Source organism: Abramis brama, assembly GCF_963993115.1.
Source record: "Abramis brama genome assembly, chromosome: 15".
Classification (NCBI taxonomy): Eukaryota; Metazoa; Chordata; class Actinopteri; order Cypriniformes; family Leuciscidae; genus Abramis; species Abramis brama.
In genome coordinates this window covers 37,464,634-37,484,412 of record NC_139977.1, presented here as the reverse complement: position 1 = coordinate 37,484,412, position 19,779 = coordinate 37,464,634, and the positions used below count along the sequence as shown (strand labels likewise).

Below are 19,779 nucleotides of genomic sequence, written 5' to 3'. Positions count from 1 at the left end.
TTGGTTTCAATGTATGTTTTATTTTAAAGGATGAGATTATTTTGTGTGACATACGCTTCTCACTTTCACTGCGGTGGGGGCGCAGGTCTCTGACACAAGCCATATAACCACACAAGCACACACATATAACTGGGACAAAGTTCAAACAAACGGCAAAAAACATCTGTTCTATTTAAATAGGACAAAACTAACCGTCAAAATTATGATTTAGTCCTAGATAGGTCATAGTTCAAAACTAACTGTCAAACAACATGATCGATAGGCTAGCAGGGTCAATAGGTTAATCCCATGACCGCATTCCGGAAGTTCAACCCGTCAATCATAAAGGTCACCGGAAGTTCAACCTGCCAAAAGGTCAAAGTCGTAAATCATTTTGACACAAGCCGTCCCATAAGTACTACTCGCGACAAGTGCCAACAAAACACAGAATGATTATCGGGTAGGGGATTAAACAGATGATCGGTATGGTCAGTTCGCTAAAGTCTGTGACTGTTAAGAACAGAGGAACAACCCAGATGATCACAGAAACGAGACAGCAGACGTTTAGTGAATGATCAGATCTGTACCAGATAGGATGAGAAACCAGAAGATATCGTTCAAAAGCAACACATGCCATAAAATACAGACCCACAATCAAACTATACAATAATGCATAACTCACATCCCTTATGAAAATCGATATTAATATACAAATCATCTGAATGAGATCTGAAAGAATCAAATGAATAACAAACACTGGAGTGGAGATTTGATCAGATTTGATAAGAGCACACAACGCAAACAGAGTTAAGATCATGACTAGAATCTCAATGGCTGGAATGATCATGATAAATATTACTGCTGCAAACGGATATTTCATGATAAACTCTTCAGTCTGACGGGTTAATTCATCTTCATAATCTACTCCACTTGATCTGCTGGCGTTGATATAATAATTTACTCCACTTGATCCGTTGATGCTGGCCATTGTTTCATGAAATCTTGACAGGCAACACTAAATAACAAACCAGTCATTAGTTAAAAAAAATTATAATTTACTATTTACTAATTTATTAAAAACATTAGGGAAAAATATATGACATAACTTGTTTTCTGTGTGACTGTTGAAATAAAGTTTCCTCAGTTTGCTTTAGAGGAGATGTGTGTAATGTTAGAAAGCTTTAAATACGTGAAATGTAAGATTAAAGTTTGGAAATCCTCCATTTGAACAATATCACAGAAGCAAGAATATTCTGAATGCTGTTGTTCTGAATATTCAGTCCAGCACAGCTGCAAGTGTACAATGGTTTATTAAACTAGGAGTAAATCTTGAAGAACTTACGTTACTGACAGGAGTGTGTGTTTCGTCTGCAGGTCAAGAAGAGAAGTTTGTGGAGCAACACACAGACTGACAGATGTTTCACAAGTTTCCACTGCTCTTCATTCACTGTACACACTGTAAAAACACACATCTTAAAGCTTGTGGATCTAATGTAGGAAAACTGATACTGATACTGTTACTGATAATCTTCTAAATATCTTCCTTTCTGTTCAGCAGAAGAAAGAAATTCATACAGGTTTGAAACAACATGAGGGTGAGTATATGATGACAGAATTTTCATTTTAAAAGTGAACTTCTTTAACTAACAATGGTGGTTTGAGTAAAAAAACAGTCTAACTTTCACAAATGCTTCAGCTCAACTACGACGACTGAATATGAAAACGCTTTATATCTGATGCTTTCATTTTTAAAGTTCACTCAGTGTTTATTGATATCCTCAGTAGAATCAGAAACCCATGAATGATCGCGAGAGAAAGCACAAATACTCTTTCTACTACTTTCTTTAAGAAATGGAAATCTGTGTTGCTGACTGACTGAAATCACACTCAATGTTAATTAAAGGAAACTAGTTTATGTGCAAATGATCACAGTGATACCAGAGGCTGAAATACATAGTTGACTATATAAACTCACGGATGAGATGATCTCATTATCTTACCTGGAATCATAATGAACATCAAACTACAAGACAGATGATGAAGTTTAAGGGCTGATCACATCATCATCAAATTAATCTCAAGAACCTGAAATGGGAAGTGGTTCCGACAGGACCTTAAAGAAAACTTCCAAACCTGCTTTAACCCTCAGAGAGTCTTTGTTTAGCAGTCACACTCAGTGCCTTCCCGGTCAGAAGTGACCGGACACCTAAAAATGAAACTTCCTCCATCCCAGTAAAAACCAATGCAATTTATTTTTGTTCTATAATATTTATTCTTTTTAATTTAGTATTTTGAGACAATTTGACTGAACTTATTAATATTTATGCATTATTTATAGTCCATTTTTTGCCATTGAAAATAATGATTAATTTTTTTTTTTTTTTTTTTTAATTTTCTTGTCAAATAAATCATGTTATTGCATGGGTTTACCACTAGATGCCTGTACAGCTCTAAATGGAGATGCTTGTGAATTCTAGTTGTTTTTGGACCAAATTTCTTACTTTTAAGATGTGGATTGAATGTATTTTTTTTGAACTTCTCAAATAATACTTTTTTGCCAAGGTTTATAACATTTTATTAATTATTATTTTAATAATTTTAATAATTATTATATATATATATATATATATATATATATATTAATTATAATTATTAATTATGTTATGTTTTTCACTCTTGATGTTTTAGAGTTTCACCCCTTCATTGCTGAGCACTTTTTTTCTGCATCGTGGCCGATTTGTAGAGAATTTTTGTGTTTTTGTCAATTTCCCATTCATTTCCTATGGGGGTCATTTTTGACCGAAGACCACGAGTGTGACTATTTTTTTTTATGACCACTTAGCATGCTCGGATCATGAACTCAATTTTTTTTTGTGCTCACATACCTAATGCCAGAAAAGTCACCAAGTTTCGTAACATTCTGATGAAGCTGTGATTTTTAAAAATTCAAAACAGATTTTTTGTAATCTGAATTTATTGGTGTGTATGTGTATAAAAGTGTGTTTGTATGTGTGTGTGTGTAGGTGGGTGTGAATTTTTTGCACTCTTGATGTTGTAGAGTGTAACCCCTTTGCTGCGGTGTACTTTTTTTTAGAATCATGGCCGATTTGTAGATTGTACAGACAAAAATTCAGAGAATTTTTGTGTTTTTGTAAATTTCCCATTCATTTCCTATGGGTCGGTCATTTTTGACCGAAGACACTGAGTGTGACTATTTTTTTTACGACCACTTAGCATGCTCGGATCATGACCTCAATTTTTTTTTGTATTCACATACCTAATGCCATAAAAGTCACCAAGTATCATAACCTTCCGATGAAGCTTTGATTTTTAAAAATTCAAAACAGAAACTTTTTCAGTCAGAAGTGACCGAGGACTCTCTGAGGGTTAAACAATTCAATCTTAATTTCTTTAGTTTATTCTACACATAATCAAGCACACTAGAGAGTCAACAAGCTGAACAACATGTGCTAACGTTTGAATAAAGGCTGAAACACAGTGACACAATAAATCCCACATGAGACGACATGATCTTACCGGGACTCAGACGGAAGACGGAAGACGCTGCTCATCAGGAGATGCTGGTGTTTATGAGCTGCTCACGTTCTTTTATAGCCTGAATTAACTCCAGAAACACCAAACAAAGATGCATTAAACACCATTAGCAGTTAATGCACATGCAACCGCATCAGCAATCAGCCAAACTCCACAATATAAACCCATTTAAAGCCACAAGTGTTATAGAAAGGAAAATGTGAATAGCCAGAAATACAGTGATATAATACTCAGATTTTGTCATACTGTAAGTTTATCAAATTATGATTAAGCAGTAAGGGCTAAATAAAAACATCAGTAAAGACAAAATATTATAACAACTTTTACTACTGAAAACAAAATCACTACATGTTTATTTGCAGTTTCATTCCAGACACTGATGTTTGTGAATCACAGCATCAGTCCGTCAGTAAACGTTGAGTTAGTTTGATTCTGCACTACGCTTTAATAATGTTCCACTATTGTGTGTGATGTAGTGATACATGTAAAGTATACTAACTGTATCCAAACGAGAAATGGGCATTTGAATAGAATAGGCATGATCACATCCTGAATATTAATGGTTTTACACCTGAGAAAGACAAAGACCCTCCCCTAATGGCCCTATTAGGAGTTATCAGGCCCTGTCATTCTGAGCAACCTTGCACAAAGAATGAGGAGATTTAAAAAAGAATGGCTTTTTAATTTGTTTGGATTTATTTACAACACAACATAATCCATAGATAAACAACAAATGACAAAAAAAGCACATTATTGAAAACAATGATACAAAGACAGAGACCTTTGTGCCATTCCTAAAAACATTGTACATACCTTTCATTTCCAAGGTGTTTGATTTTTCAATTTACCATGTTCATGTACAGAGACTCATGAGAATGTTGAAGTCAGCAGGACTCATCAGTGGGGCCTCTGGTCCCTGTATAAAAAAAAGAAAAGAAAAAAACTGTGAACATACTGATATCAAGAGAAACTATAGGGCAGCACGATTTTGGGAATACATTTTAGATTTTTCTGGTTAAAATTGCTTTTTAAAATTCACAGAATACACACAAATGTTTCCAACAATATATAATGAACACCAGGTGTGTTGTGCCTTGTAGGCATAGGCTACGTGCAGTGCTGCATAAAATAATAATAACAATAACATATAGCAGCCTATAAATCGTTAAAAATGAACACTTCAGTAACAACTACGCTACAGAAAAATATATTGATTATCATATGTTACAATGTTTCCATTCATTATGATGTTATGAAATGAGATTGGAGTAAAAACATGAAGCCTAATGTTTGGTGCGTTTTGCTTTTCAAACACACAGCGCGCTCCAAAATATGAAACATTATGGTTACCATATTATACATATCTACAATGGCAAATATCAAATATCCACAAACACAGTATTTAACAGTAAACACAGGTCTAAATATTATAATATTCACCATTTATCTAGCACCAGTTCAACTGCAATGTGAAGTTTATGCAACAATAACATTAACAGTAACTTACAACAAAGATGAAAGACTTATTTTTGTTTAATAGAACAAAAGGAAAGTGACTGTCTCAGCCTTCCTTTGGGGGGCACTGGTTAAGTAGACTTACAGCCTTAAATGTTATGCTACAGCACAAGCCATTCACTCATCCATCCTCTATGGGTTATGATGTCTGCTATGACTGATGTTTTCATTGAAAGATGGAGATGTTGCACAGTAAAGTTTGCAAATCACCTACAGGGACAGAATAGGACACACAGACCAGTGAGGAGCCCAGGGAAGAACCGAATGCAACAGGCTTCGGGGGCCAACCCTGCGGTGAAGACTCCCTCATAGGCTTCCCCCATCCACTAGTCCATCCTTTCCTCACTGTTCTTTAGGTGTCGCAGAAATTAAGAAATAGGGAAAGAAGGAACAACAATAGCAGACTCAGAAAAGGATACAACCCTAGTGTTTGAACAAATACTGCTCTGTCTCTTGTTTTCTTTCTTCCTCTGTGCAGATACCACTTGATGGCTGTCCCGAGACCCATATGCACCGACCTCCTCACCTGCATATGAAGCCACAACCTCTAGAAACAACTAGACCCACTGCCGAGCCAACTATCACAAAAGAAAAAGAAAAAAATACACAACGCAGAGACTCACATACGGAACCTTCAGTCATCCATCAACATGATCAAGATTGTCGTACTACTAACCATCATGGACAACGCACAAAGTGTAGACTCCAGAAACAACATGTTCTTAGAGCTGATGAATATGTCAAGAAACGCACTTGTTGCTGAAAAGAATGTTTGCATGCCACACCCGCCTTCAGTAGGAGCAGAAAACCCATCCCTCTACATCTACAAAATTCAGCTCCTACCAATGATGCGCGGGTCAATGTATAAACAAACCGCACCCGACCGACGTTTTCAACTAACCCGCCCGCAACTCGGACCGCAAAAAACGAAAAAGAAAATATTGTACCCGACCCGCTTCCTGACCCGCATTTTTTTAAAAGTAGCTATAATGCTCATCGTAGCGTCTTAATATAACTTAATATTCTAATTTTGTCAAGAATTATAAAAAATCGTCAATATAAGCTCATAATTTGTACTAAAATAGTCTAAATGTTTAGTTTTAAAAACAATTTTAAAAAGCTGGCTATGTCTATTTTGATGTTTCTGCGCAAGTTCAGCAGACAGTGAGGTTCGGGTTTGTTCCGATCAGAGCTCGTGAGCGGAGAGCGCATTTCTGAATATTCCGCTCCGCTCACGGTCGCTCGCCCAACCCAGATGGCCTGCTGGTATGAATATGTGGAATAAGGGTTGCCTCCGACTAATTTTTTTTCTAGTCGACTAGTTGTTCATTTAAGCCATTCGTGGACATATTGCCCCTTTATATTAAATTAATTACTTAAATAGGCTAGCCTATAAGCGTAATGACCGCACGCATAAAGCTTGCCACAAAGAACCGGTTAAAGTAATGATTATGAATGTGTCTAAATTAGCAAGGAGACATTTAATTGTTTATTAATAAACTGGTGTTTTCTGTGTCGCTGCAATGCGGAGATTGCGGACTCGCCATGAACGCCAGAGAGAAATGCACATTTCATATGGATTTTAGCCTACATAATCAGAGAGTAGGCTAGCCTATTTATTTTGGTTTTCTGTAATATATAGCCTATATTTATCAAATCTGTGAGGCACAAGCTGAGTTTCGGCGCCCTCCAGTTCACATGCAGTGATCGTACCGGCGCCTTATTTTGTCTGCTATATATTTGCTTATTTAATAAATACGGGCAATTGATTGATAAAACATTGTTCAAAATTAAGATACAATTTATACAAAACGAAAATCTTTTAAAAAGAGTTTTCTATAAAACAAAACTTAATGAAGTCGTCAAAATCATGTTTTACCAAAAACAGCGCCGTTGCTAGGAGGGCGCCAGCGCCTCTGCCTTTCAGCGCCTCTGCCTCGCGAGTGGATGATAGCCCTGAAGACGCCTAGCAATGATATACCTTTAGTGGTAGTACACCTTTAGTTAAGTTATCGCAGCGCGCTAAGAGACAAAGACTATCGGAAAATGCAGCCCAGGTATGCATAATGGAGATTCCAAAGCGCTCTTCTTTGGTCAGAACCATGGAGAGCGATCGCGGATTTACTTTAACAATGCAACACAATATTTAAAGAGCATCAAGCTATTAAAATCTATATTATGTATACGCACAGATAATATAACAGTAGGCTATATTAGTCAATATTTTTTTATTAGGTTAAGCAGTGATTGGGTAACGTTTTTTATTTATTTTTTTATTTAACGTTTTTAATTTAAGGCCCACCCACAATTGGTCTGGCTTATCCAAAACTGGAATCCTGGCGCCGTGCCTGGTTGGTCGTGCCAGTTTTGTGGTTATCAAATGTGTAAATAGCATCGCAAGAAGTAGCCTACACATGACAAAGCCAGCACTTTGGTCATCATCTTTCATTATTTCGGCAAATGTCTCCCACACTTTGCTCTTTCTATTTGTGTATTTGCGGAGCTTCCACTCCCCAGTCTTCACCTTTTCTCTTGCCGCCTCCATCTCTACCTGCAGACTGAGCTCGTGCGTCATCTTCGCGCCAGTTATTCAGCCAATAAAGTGTAAATTAAATTTAAAACGTATTCATAGAAAATTGTGTCTAGAACTATATAAATTACAAAGGTTTAATTGGCATCTTTATTTCAAACGACCCGACCGACCGCGACCCGAATATCATTAAAAATATTTTTTTGGATGACTCGTAACCGCGGGTAACCGCGGGTGACCGCAGGCACCCGCTCATTTCAGATCAACCCGCGCATCACTGGCTCCTACCACAAACTAAGAAGATGGCTGCATTCTAGGACTCACTTGTGCACAAACATGGTGGTCAAGAACTCTTGGAGCATTAATCCCGTCATATGGTGTCATGGAGGCCCTTGATCAAGTCAGAAGCTTATCGAATTCTGTACAGAAATTGGCCAATGATATGGCTTTGGCCCGGGGTAACATCACGAACACTCTCGCTGATAATGATCTTACAAAACAGAGTGGCCTTGGATTACATTTTTACAACGCAAGGGGAAGCCTGCACCATTATCGGCCCTGAGTGCTGCACCGGGTTAAAGGGATAGTTCACTTTGAAATTAAATTTTGGTATGTTTTAGCTTACCTCAAGGGCATCCAAGATGTAGGTGTCTTTGTTTCCGCAGTAGTTTCAATTTTTATATTTTTAGGTCAAACCGTTCTTGTCTGTCAGTCATTTCATGCAGGTCTGTGGTCACTGTCTCAAAGAGCATGCACAAAGTCCAAATTAAAACAATTCCCCATCGTCCAAATTAAACAATTCCCCATCTTAAGTACACATTGATGGCATAAGACACGAAACGAGCGGTTTGTGTGAGAAAACGAACAGTATTTATATAGTTTTTACCTCTTATACACAGCACACGTCCAAGTGATCTGGTGCAGACTGGTGCATAGATATATACACTAGATGTCGCCTTGGCTACAGCATTCGTTAACACCTACATTCTTGATCTTTCAGAAAAATTACACCAGATGACTGAAGATAATTCTTCATGGTTCGTAAACTTGTTAGGGTAAACCCTGCACGCGCGCCCTCAGATCACTTGGACGTGGCTGTGTTACAATATAAATACTGTTCGTTTTCTCACACAAACCGCTTGTTTCGTGTCTTAGGCCATCAATGTGTACTTACGATGGGGAATTGTTTTAATTTCGACTCTGTGCATGCTCTTTGAGACAGTGACCACCAGAGGTGGGAGACTCGAGTCATATGACTTGACTTGAGTCAGACTCGAGTCGCAATTTTCTGGACTTGAGACTTACTTGACTAGATCTCAGAAAAGACTCGACTTGACTTTAGACTTGCTCCTTGTGACTTTAGACTTGACTCGGACTTGTGCCTATTTACTTGAAATGACTTGTGGAAAATAATTTATTTCAATTATTGTGAATTATTTTTATTTTTTTACGGAAACTCGTTTTCCCCCCTCTGTGGCTGTCAATCATTCTCCATTCAGTATTCTTGATCTTTCAGAAAAATTACACCAGATGACTGAAGATAATTCTTCATGGTTCGGAAACTTGTTAGGTAAACCCTGGCTGTGGATCAAGGAAATAGCAATTCTGCTGTTGTTTCTCCTACTGGCGTACATGCATCCACAGTATCAAGTGTTTCATTCAACAGATGACTCACGCCTCTCACGAGAAAATGACAGTCCCCTTGAAATGTATATAAACTACAATGTCTACTTCCCTAGTTAGACTTGATGACTGCAGCGATAGACTTGATGACTGCAGCTACGACAGCTCGTGTTCTCAATAAAGAATCCTGCTGAAGAAAGAACCAAGTCTCCTGGTCTCTGCTTTGATGAAGGAAAAGTTTCCAACACCTTACATATATGACATGTGCTTACCATAGTAATAACAGTAAATTATGCATAATTACATGCAACTTACCCTCAACCAAACCCTAATCCTACCCTAACCCTATAGTAAGTAGCCTACATGTAGTTGCTTAATATCACACAGTGCTTAAAAAAGATCTAAAACTAGACAGATTGGTGTCTCTTGGTGAATTTAAAGGCATCATAAAGACAGTGGTAATGAAGGCTTGTGATTGTTTTTGTTGAGAGGATACTATGTTCTAATATAGTATTATTATTATTAATTTTTATTTTTTCATTTGTTGTATTTATAATGTTGTCTTACTGTAGGTTATGGCTGCTACCTTGGCCAGGTCTCTCTTGTAAAATAGATTTTAATCTCATTGAGACTTACTGGTAAAATAAAGGTAAATAAAAAATAAATATATAATTACACTGTAACACTGACACCTTAAAATAAAGTGTAACCGAAAAATCTCTTTACAAAACAATGAAAGATGAAGTGTTTTAGTTACCTTGTGATGAGCAGAAGAGAGGAGACATCCAGCGCTGAGAGATCGTTAAGCTTGTATACAGTGTGAAGGTTAAACTCCTCCTCTGGCTTCTTATATAGGCTGATGCAGGATCAGTTTCAGTATCAGTTTAGCGGACACTCATCACAGTCAGTAAAACTACAAACACTTCACCTCAATTAGACACATTGTGATGAGCAGATAAGAGGAAACATCCAGATAGACACACAGCTCAGAGTGGTAATGTTCTCGGCTCTTCTCCTCGCTCTTACACAGATACACACGCTTCCTCTGGCTTAATGTGATCAACACACACGTGATCACTAATGGTGAGGAATCAATATATAACTGTTGACTTCCTTCTTCTCCGTGATAATTAAGATATTTCGGGGATGAGCTCATTCTAATATATACTTTGCAGTTGAATCTGGGTTGAGGCAGACTCATTTCTTAGTTTTAAAGCTGTTGAGATCATTGAAAAACTTTTGTCCAGTGATTAGTATGTCAGAGTGGCAGAGCTGCAAATATGGCTCTTTTATTAATAAGGTAATTACAATAAAGATGATAATGCATCATCCAGAGGAGCTCAACTGATCCTTATGACAGTGAAAAGGTTTAGATGCATTATCATACAGCACATGAATAATTATTAGAAATTTGACCACTTCAAACCATCCATCTTAATATTTACTGTCAGGACTGTATATAATCATCTATAGATATACAGAAAACTGTTATACAGAGGAAATTGACTAGTAAGTTCCATGACATTTTACACTGAGGGCCCTATTTTAACGATCTGAAACGCAGGCATCAAGCGCGAAACGCAAGTAACTTTCTCTCGATGCAAATTTAAAATGTGTTGGTCTGAAGTCGCTTCATTACTCATAGGTGTGGTTTGGGCGTAACGTGAAATAAACCAATCAGAGCGACATCTCACATTCCCTTTAAGAGCAGGCGCGCTTGTTCCATGGCGGATTGCTATTATAACGGCGGATTTGCCAGGAGCGGTTCACAGCCGAGGAGACCGACGTTCTCGTCAGGGCCGTAAAACACAGAGGAGTGACATTGGGGATGGAGAAACACGCCCAGATTAGCTTCGGTTAAACAGGCGTATGATAATTTGGGTAAACGTGTAAGCTAGATTTATGCCTATTTTTTCACATCTTCATGGACACCACAATGATTTCCCTCGTGTGTTAATATGAATGAATCAAATCAAATCAAATCAAATCAAATCAAGTATATTTGTATAGCGCTTTTCACAATACAGATTGTATCAAAGCAGCTTCACAGTATTAAAATAAAATAATACAACAAAGTTTGTTTCTAGTGGAATTTATTGATTGATAGAATAAAATTAAATATCCCCAAAATATCCCCAACTGAGCAAGCCAAAGGCAACAGTGGCAAGGAACCGAAAAACTCCATCAAGTGACCTAATGGTGTCCTAAAACTCCATCAGGTGACCCAATGGAGAAAAAAAAACCTTGGGAGAACCCAGGCTCAGTCGGGGGCCAGTTCTCCTCTGGCATTTATGAACTAGAGGCCGGATTGTAGTTTGAAACTGTGAGATTAACAATATTATATGAATGCCTGGCTGAAAAGATGCGTCTTTAATCTAGTTTTAAACTGGGAGAGTGAGTCCGAGCAACGAACAGTATCAGGAAGGCTATTCCAGAGTTTTGGAGCCAAATGTGAAAATGCTCTCCCTCCTTTGGTGGATCTGGATATCCTAGGTATGACCAAAAGCCTTGAATTTATTGATCTTAAAGAGCGCGATGGATTATAGGGTGATAGAAGATCCGTTAAATAGACTGGAGCTAAGCCGTTTAGGGCTTTATAAGTCAGTAGCAATACCTTATAATTAATACGGAACTTTATAGGTAGCCAATGTAGTGATGATAAAATCGGTGTTATATGATCATATTTTCTTGATCTAGTAAGAACTCTAGCGGCTGCATTTTGGACTAACTGTAGCTTGTTTATTGAGGATGCAGGACAACCGGCTAATAAAGCATTACAGTAATCTAGTCTCGAGGTCATGAATGCATGAACTAACTTTTCTGCATCAGAAACTGATAGCATATTACGTAGCTTAGCAATGTTTCTAAGGTGGAAAAAGGCTGTTTTTGTAACATACGAAATATGATTTTCAAAAGACAGGTTACAATCGAGTATAACACCCAGGTCTTTTACTGTAGAGGATAAAGTAACAGGACATCCTACGATGTCAAAGTTGTATTGTGAGAGGTTCTGTGGGCGGTTTTTTGAACTGATAAGTATTACCTCTGTCTTGTCTGGATTTAATAAAAGAAAATTACGCGTCATCCAATCTTTTATATCTTTAACACACTCTGTCAATTTGGATAATTTAGCGTTTTCATCCGGCCGTAATGAAATATATATTTAAGTGTCATCAGCATAACAATGGAAACTAATTCCATGTTTCCTTATAATATTTCCAAGTGGTATCATATATATTGAGAATAACAGAGGGCCCAACACAGATCCCTGCAGCACTCCATAGTTTACTGGAATTATGATCGATTTTTCTCCATTTAAATAGACAAAATGGTAGCGGTCAGATAAGTATGATCTAAACCAGCTTAATGCTTGTCCTTGAACACCAGTATAATTTTGTAGTCGATCTAAGAGTATTGTATGATCTATAGTATCGAACGCAGCACTTAGATCAAGTAAAACTAGTATTGAGATGCAGCCTTGGTCAGAAGCTAAGAGTAAATCATTTGTGATTTTAACGAGCGCAGTTTCAGTGCTATGATGCGGTCTGAATCCTGACTGAAACTTTTCATAGATATCATTTTCTTGCAAGAAAGAGCCCAGTTGGGTGGACACAACTTTTTCTAGTATTTTAGACATAAAAGGTAGATTTGAAATGGGTCTATAATTTGCTAGATTATTATGATCTAATTGTGGTTTCTTAATGAGAGGTTTTATAACTGCCAGTTTAAATGTTCTTGGAACATGACCTAAAGATAAAGACGAGTTAATAATATTGAGGAGAGGCTCTTCCACTACAGGTAACACTTCTTTCAGTAGTTTAGTTGGTATAGGATCTAATAAACATGTTGTTGTTTTAGATGAAGTGATAAGTTTATTTAACTCTTTTTGTTCTATAGTTGTAAAGCACTGTAATTGTTCTTGCGGGGGGATAATTGAGGCTGAATTATAAGGTGCGATTGAGGATTGAACGTTTACAATTGTGGTTCTGATGTTTTCTATTTTCTCAGTGAAGAAGTTCATGAAATCATTACTACTAAACTGTAACGGGATATTTTGTTCGGGTGACGTCTGTTTATTTGTTAGTCTAGCCACGGTGTTAAATAAGAACCTAGTATTGTTTTGGTTGTTTTCTATTAGTTTGCGGAGGTGCTCAGCCCTGGCCGCTTTTAGGGCCTTTTTATAACGTGACATACTGTCTTTCCACGCAATTCTAAAGACCTCTAAATTAGTTTGTTTCCATTTACGCTCTAAATTACGGGTTTCTCTCTTTAGAACATGCGTAGTATTATTGTACCATGGTGCTTTAATTTTCTCTCTGACCTTTTTTAATCTAATGGGTGCAACAACATCCAATGTTCTAGAGAGAATGGTGCTCATAGTGCTAGTTAGTTCTTCTAGTTCATCTGTTTGTTTGGGTTCAGGCAGCAGCTGAGACAGATTAGATAAGCAATTTGAGAAATTATCTATGGTGGATGGAAGGATTGTTCTGCCTGGTCGAAAACGCGGCACAGCATGACATATTACAGCACTACGTAATATGCAAGTTACCAAGTAATGGTCAGTGACATCATCACTTTGTGGAATGATATCTATATCGGTTGGATCGGTTCCATATGATATAATTAAATCGAGTGTGTGATTAAGACGATGAGTTGGTCCGGTGACGTTTTGCTTGACCCCAAAGGAATTTAATAAATCTATAAACGCAGCCCCTAACGCATCATTTGAATTATCTACGTGCATGTTAAAATCTCCAACAATTAATGCTTTATCTACATTGACCAATAGATCTGAGAGAAAATCTGCAAACTCTTTTAGGAAATCAGCGTAAGGCCCAGGCGGTCTATATACGGTAGCCAAGGCTAGAGATAATATAGATTTTTTTTCTAACATCTAAGAGCGTAACATTTAGTACAAGTATTTCAAACGAAATAAACTTATAACCCGTTTTCTGAGTAACATTGAGAATATCTCTATAGACCGCTGCAACACCGCCGCCACGACCAATCAGACGGGGTTTGTGCTTATAGGAGTATCCTGATGGAGTAGACTCATTTAGACCGAAATAATCATTAGGTTTAAGCCAAGTTTCAGTAAGGCAAAGTACATCAAAGCTATTATCTGTGACTATTTAATTTACAATAACTGCCTTAGGTGTGAGTGATCTAATGTTTAGAAGACCTAGCTTTAGAAATTGTTTTTGATTACTAATAGCAACATTTTCTGGTTTAATAACAATTAGATTTTTTCTAGATCCTGCAGTAGATTTATTATTTGATCTCACTAAACGAGGAATAGACACAGTTTCTATGCAATGTTCTACACTATTTATATCAGTTAATTTGGTGCAGCAGAGACTATGATTTGGACTTTTGGTTACTAGTCAAAAGGTATTTAACATTTTGGAGATGTTATCTGACAGAAGATCCGATCCGAATCTGCTTGGGTGTAAGCCATCAGCACGGTAAAGCCTAGGACGCTCCCAAAACAGATTCCAATTATTTACAAAGAGCAGTTTCTGCTCATTGCACCATGATATTAACCATTCATTTAGCGCAAATAATCTACTAAACTTTTCATGACCTAGTCGGTACGTGGGAAGCGGTCCTGACACAATGATCGTTATATCAGGCGATGTGCTGCGTACCGTATCGATCAGATTCCTGAAGTCTTTCTTCAGAACCTCTGTCTGGCGCAGCCTGATGTCGGCCCCTCCCGCGTGCAGGACCACAGTTCCGACGCGCTCGTTCAGAATCTCGGGAACGTGAGCAGCGATTTCAGAAACACGAGCACCAGGAAAGCAGTGACTATGCACCTTACTTTTATTTAACGTAGCGTGTACGTGTCGAACGATGAAATCACCGATGATCACAGCATCGCGTTCTGTTTCGCGAAGAGGGGAGAAGCGGTTTTGTGTGGATATCTCGAAAACTGGGAGGGTCGGAGAGAGTTTTCTTGGTCTAGACCTGACTCGCGTCTTCCGCTGCGGAAATATCCAGGCTTCGTGGTGGCATGTTGGAGCCGGCGTAAACGAGACCATAGCTGATCGCGGCCTCGACGCTCGTGACCGATGCTGAGTAACGCACGGAGTAGACGAGGTCGGAGTCAGCGGGTTAGTAACGTTGATCACTGATTTGTGTTCATCGGCGCGTGATGTTTCAAGAGCTAACCGCCGGTCTATCAGCTCGGCTTTTCTCACTAAAAGGTCGTGGATCTGTTTCTCAACAGCTTCCAGCTCAGACTGCGACGCGTGTAGCTCAAATGTGTCCTCACCTGCACCAAAAGGTAGACTACTTACATCTGATATATTCGCCATTTTAACAGATGGACAGTAAGTTAAGTTAGCAACGATGCTACCAGTGATGCTATCAATATTAATACTAATTTATGACTGAAGTCTTGGATATAATCCGTCTTTTTAGTGGTACAGGTGTAGAGTAGACGCACGATAGGCAAAAAATGTTTGTTTGTAAGTGAGTGTGGAGAAGACGCGTTCAGCCGTGATCCACAGGAGTAACCTATAAGAGTATCCGACGTTGGATCACTAATAGGCTTGAGACGCGTCTGCTCAACAGTCCGCGTTGTAACTATGAGGTGAGGAAAAATAGAAAATGTTCGTTGTAAGTGAGTTTAAAGAGAAATCAAGAATTATAAATCAATCGATGGAGCTCCAAAGACAACAACGCGTTCAGACGCGACGCATGCGCATTCGAAACAGGAAGTCAGTCAAGATATTTTAAATGAACAAAGATATTTGCTTGACTGTTTTTCTACCCCCTCTTTCTACCACAAGGACCATTTGGAGTTCCTAAGGCACAGGGGGGCTGATAGTGATCAAGCCCGCAGGCCAAATGTTTGTACTTCGGGGGTCGATGAATTGTCACACCTTTAGTACAGTGGGGGAAGTGTAATTATCTGATTGGTCAGTTTGAATGTCTCACAGTTGGGTTTTAGTCACATGGTCAAGGAAAGGATAAAAGAAGATTGAAACTGTTGCTCTGCCTCTTTGATGCTCTGGCTATCTTCTTCTCTGGGTCCCTTTCTTGGGGGCTCTTCTTTTCTTTGTCTCTCTCTCTCTATCTCTCTCTCTCTCTCTCTCTCTCTCTCTCTCTCTCTCTCTCTCAGGTAACATTTTTCATATATGCTGGGTACAATTAATAATATAAGTTATCATCATCTCATACATATATTTTGTAACTATTTTAAGTGTAACCATAACCATATTTAGGGCCCGAGCACCGATGGTGAGAGGACCCTATTGTTTTTGCTCCGTTTATTAGGGCCCAAGCCCTGAAAGGGCGAAGGCCCTATTGTTTTCGGTAGGATTATTATTAGGGCCCGAGCACCGATGGTGAGAGGACCCTATTGTTTTTGCTCCGTTTATTATTAGGGCCCGAGCACCGATGGTGAGAGGACCCTATTGTTTTTGCTCCGTTTATTAGGGCCCAAGCCCTGAAAGGGCGAAGGCCCTATTGTTTTCGGTAGGATTATTATTAGGGCCCAAGCCCTGAAAGGGCGAAGGCCCTATTGTTTTCGGTAGGATTATTTGTTATTATTATTATTATTTTTTTCTACTTCTCGGGCACTTTTGGGGCCCTTAACATGCTCGAAAACTCTTGAAACTTTGCACACGGGTCAGAACCCGCGGCCATCAGGGCCGGGCTGAAGCTGGTACCCGGACGTGGCAGGGAGGCTCGACAGCGCCCCCTGGAACGGGGTCCGAAAACTTGGTCCATAAATCAAACACGCTTGCATGTAATAATATGAAACTCGGTACACATATAGATCTTATCGGGCCGAACAACTTTCGTGCTCTAAGTTTTACGCCAGCCGAACAGGAAGTCGACTATTATGAGTTGTTTGGAAACGCATGCTCAGGAATTTGAAACACTTCTCCTAGGGAATTCATCCAATCGCCTCCAAACTCGGTGTGCATGAAGTCAAGACATTGAGGATGAAAAATTGCCAGGGGATTTTTGATATCTCGAACGGTTTGCCCGTGGCGAGGAAACGAATTTATGGCGAATAATGGAAACAGGAAGTGTGTTATAACTTCTGCATACATTAACTGATCTTGATTAAACTTCCGCAGTGTGTTCGTTGTAAGAGGCCGATCACATGGATGTAACTATTGTGAGTAAAAGTTATAGCGCCACCAACTGGCAGCAGGAATGTGTCACTTTCAAAATGCTTTGAAATCACCCTCTTATTTTTACCTGATTTGCTTCAAACTTTATGTGTACAATGTAGACACACGGCAGATGTAGACCTGTGAAAGGATTATTGATATCTTAGATACTGTTGCCGTGGCAACGCTTCAAACTTTAAAAAAATAAAATAATGCTTTTGAGACTCTTAGCATGCTTGAAACTGGATGAAACTCGACAGACACATCACACTTATTAGCCAGTAGACATGTGAGAAGTTTCAGAAACGGGCGTGGTGAGGGGCTCAGTAGCGCCACCTTTAGTCAAAAATGGGGGCTTAGTTTTTCCTAGAATCACAAAAATCGGTATGTATATTGTTCTCATCGAGCCGGACAACTTTCTAATTTAGAGTTATTAGCTCCGACCAACAGGAAGTCAGATATTTTGGTTTGAATGTGATTTTTTGGAGAATTTTCTCTCTCTCTCTCTCTGTCTGTGTGTGTGTGAGGGGTGGGAGGGATTTGTCTGTTGGGTGAGATTTGCTTTTTTGTTTTTCAAGGTTTCAGGGGCTTTTGGGGCCCTTAACGTGCTCGAAAACTCTTGAAACTTTGCACACAGGTCAGAACCAACGGCCATCAAGGCCGGGCTGAAGCTGGTACCCGGGCGTGGCAGGGGGGCTCGACAGCGCCCCCTGGAACGGGATCCGAACACGTGTCCATAAATCAAACACACTTGCATGTAATAATATGAAACTCGGTACACACATCTAAGTGCTGCTCTAAGTTTTACGCTAGCCCAACAGGAAGTCGGCTATTTAGCGTTGTTTGGAAACACATGCTGTGGAATTTAATGTACTCCTCCTAGGGAATTCATCCATTCGCCTCCAAACTCGGTCAGCATGAAGTCAAGACATTGAGGATGCTAAATTGCGGACGGATTTTGAATATCTCGAACGGTTTGGCCGTGGCGAGGAAACGAATTTATGGTGAAAAAATGAAACAGGAAGTGTGTTATAACTTCAGCATACATTAACTGATCTTGATGAAACTTCAGCAGTGTGTTCGTGGTAAGAGGCCGATCAGATGGATGTAACTATTGTGAGTCAAAGTTATAGCGCCACCAACTGGCAGCAGGAATTGTGTCACTTTCAAAATGCTTTTGACAAAAGTGGGGGGGTTAGTTTTAACTACAGTAAAAAAAAATAGTTTGTATATTGCTCTCATCGAGCCGGAGAACTTTCTAATTTACATTTATTAGCTCCGACCATCAGGAAGTCAGATATTTTGGTCTGAATGTGGATTTTTTTGCAAAATCAGCCTCTGAGTTTTTAGTTACTCCTCCTAAAAGGTTTATTTTATTCCCACCAAACTTTTTCAACATGATAAAAATATATTAATGATGCTAAATTGTAAACGGATATTGAATATCTCAAACGGTTTTGCTATGGCGAGGGATTAAATTAATGTCAAAAAGGAAGCAGGAAACATCTCATAACTTCTAAAAATGTAATTATACACCATTTATTTTTATATAAAATTATACAAATATTAGAACTAAACCCATTTTATTCTGTTTTTGCAATTCAAGGAGTATGAAAAAGTTAAAAACAGGCTATTTAGTGCTATTTGGTTCAACAAAAAAGCAAACATAGGGCTATACTGCCCTCTTGTGTCCAAAAGGATATCAAAATAGTATATAAAACGTTTTACTAGGTAGGCCTATTGTATTTAAATATAAATTTATTAGGTATATGACTGTGAGGATATTTTCCCATCGGTTAATCGACGTGTGACACGAGCGGGTGCTTTTAAATCGCTAATATAAAAGTGAAAGTAAAGACGTCCGCACGGACATTGATAATGGTGCACGTTGGAAAGAATGATACTTTTAAACATAACACTAAACCGCCATTAGGTGTCGCCAGGCGACCATCTTAATGAGCGAGTCATTGATTCATTCATTCAAACGATTCGTTCGAATGACTGAGTCATTCATGATTGAGACAGATGTTTATGGATTGACCATTGAATCTTTGAGTCAACCGATTCGTTCAAAATGCTGAATCATTCAGTAATGAGAAAACAAGTTGCTGTGAGATGCGCGATGGTTCTGCTGTGATCTTTGTTTAACTATTTTTGCTGCTGAAACAGAACAAAAACAGTCAATATTGCATCTAAAATGTAAGTGACTTAATTGTAACTGTTTATTAACCTGTTGTATGAAATCAATGTCACAGTTTCAATCGTGATTGTATTCAGGAAATAGTTGCCTACTCGTCAAGTGAGGTTGCTTAACTCTATCATATGTTATAAAATATATAAAAACTCCATATTTGTAATTTTTATAGTCAGTATGTTGTTAACTGGGTTGCTTTTTTGTGTGCTGCGCTCATTTGTTTACAATTCTCCTGGAGAAGCTGCATGAGCCTC

General features: G+C 38.5%; 1 long non-coding RNA gene across 1 annotated transcript; it reads right to left on the bottom strand.

Moving 5' to 3' along the window:
- Positions 1–206: 206 nt before the first annotated feature.
- Positions 207–10,247, bottom strand: LOC311096839. Its single transcript, XR_014609139.1, has 5 exons — positions 9,960–10,247; positions 4,348–4,450; positions 3,517–3,604; positions 1,322–1,435; positions 207–994 (listed from the first exon to the last, which is right to left on the bottom strand). It is a non-coding gene; the product is annotated as an uncharacterized lncRNA (long non-coding RNA).
- Between the last annotated feature and the right edge of the window lie 9,532 nt (positions 10,248–19,779).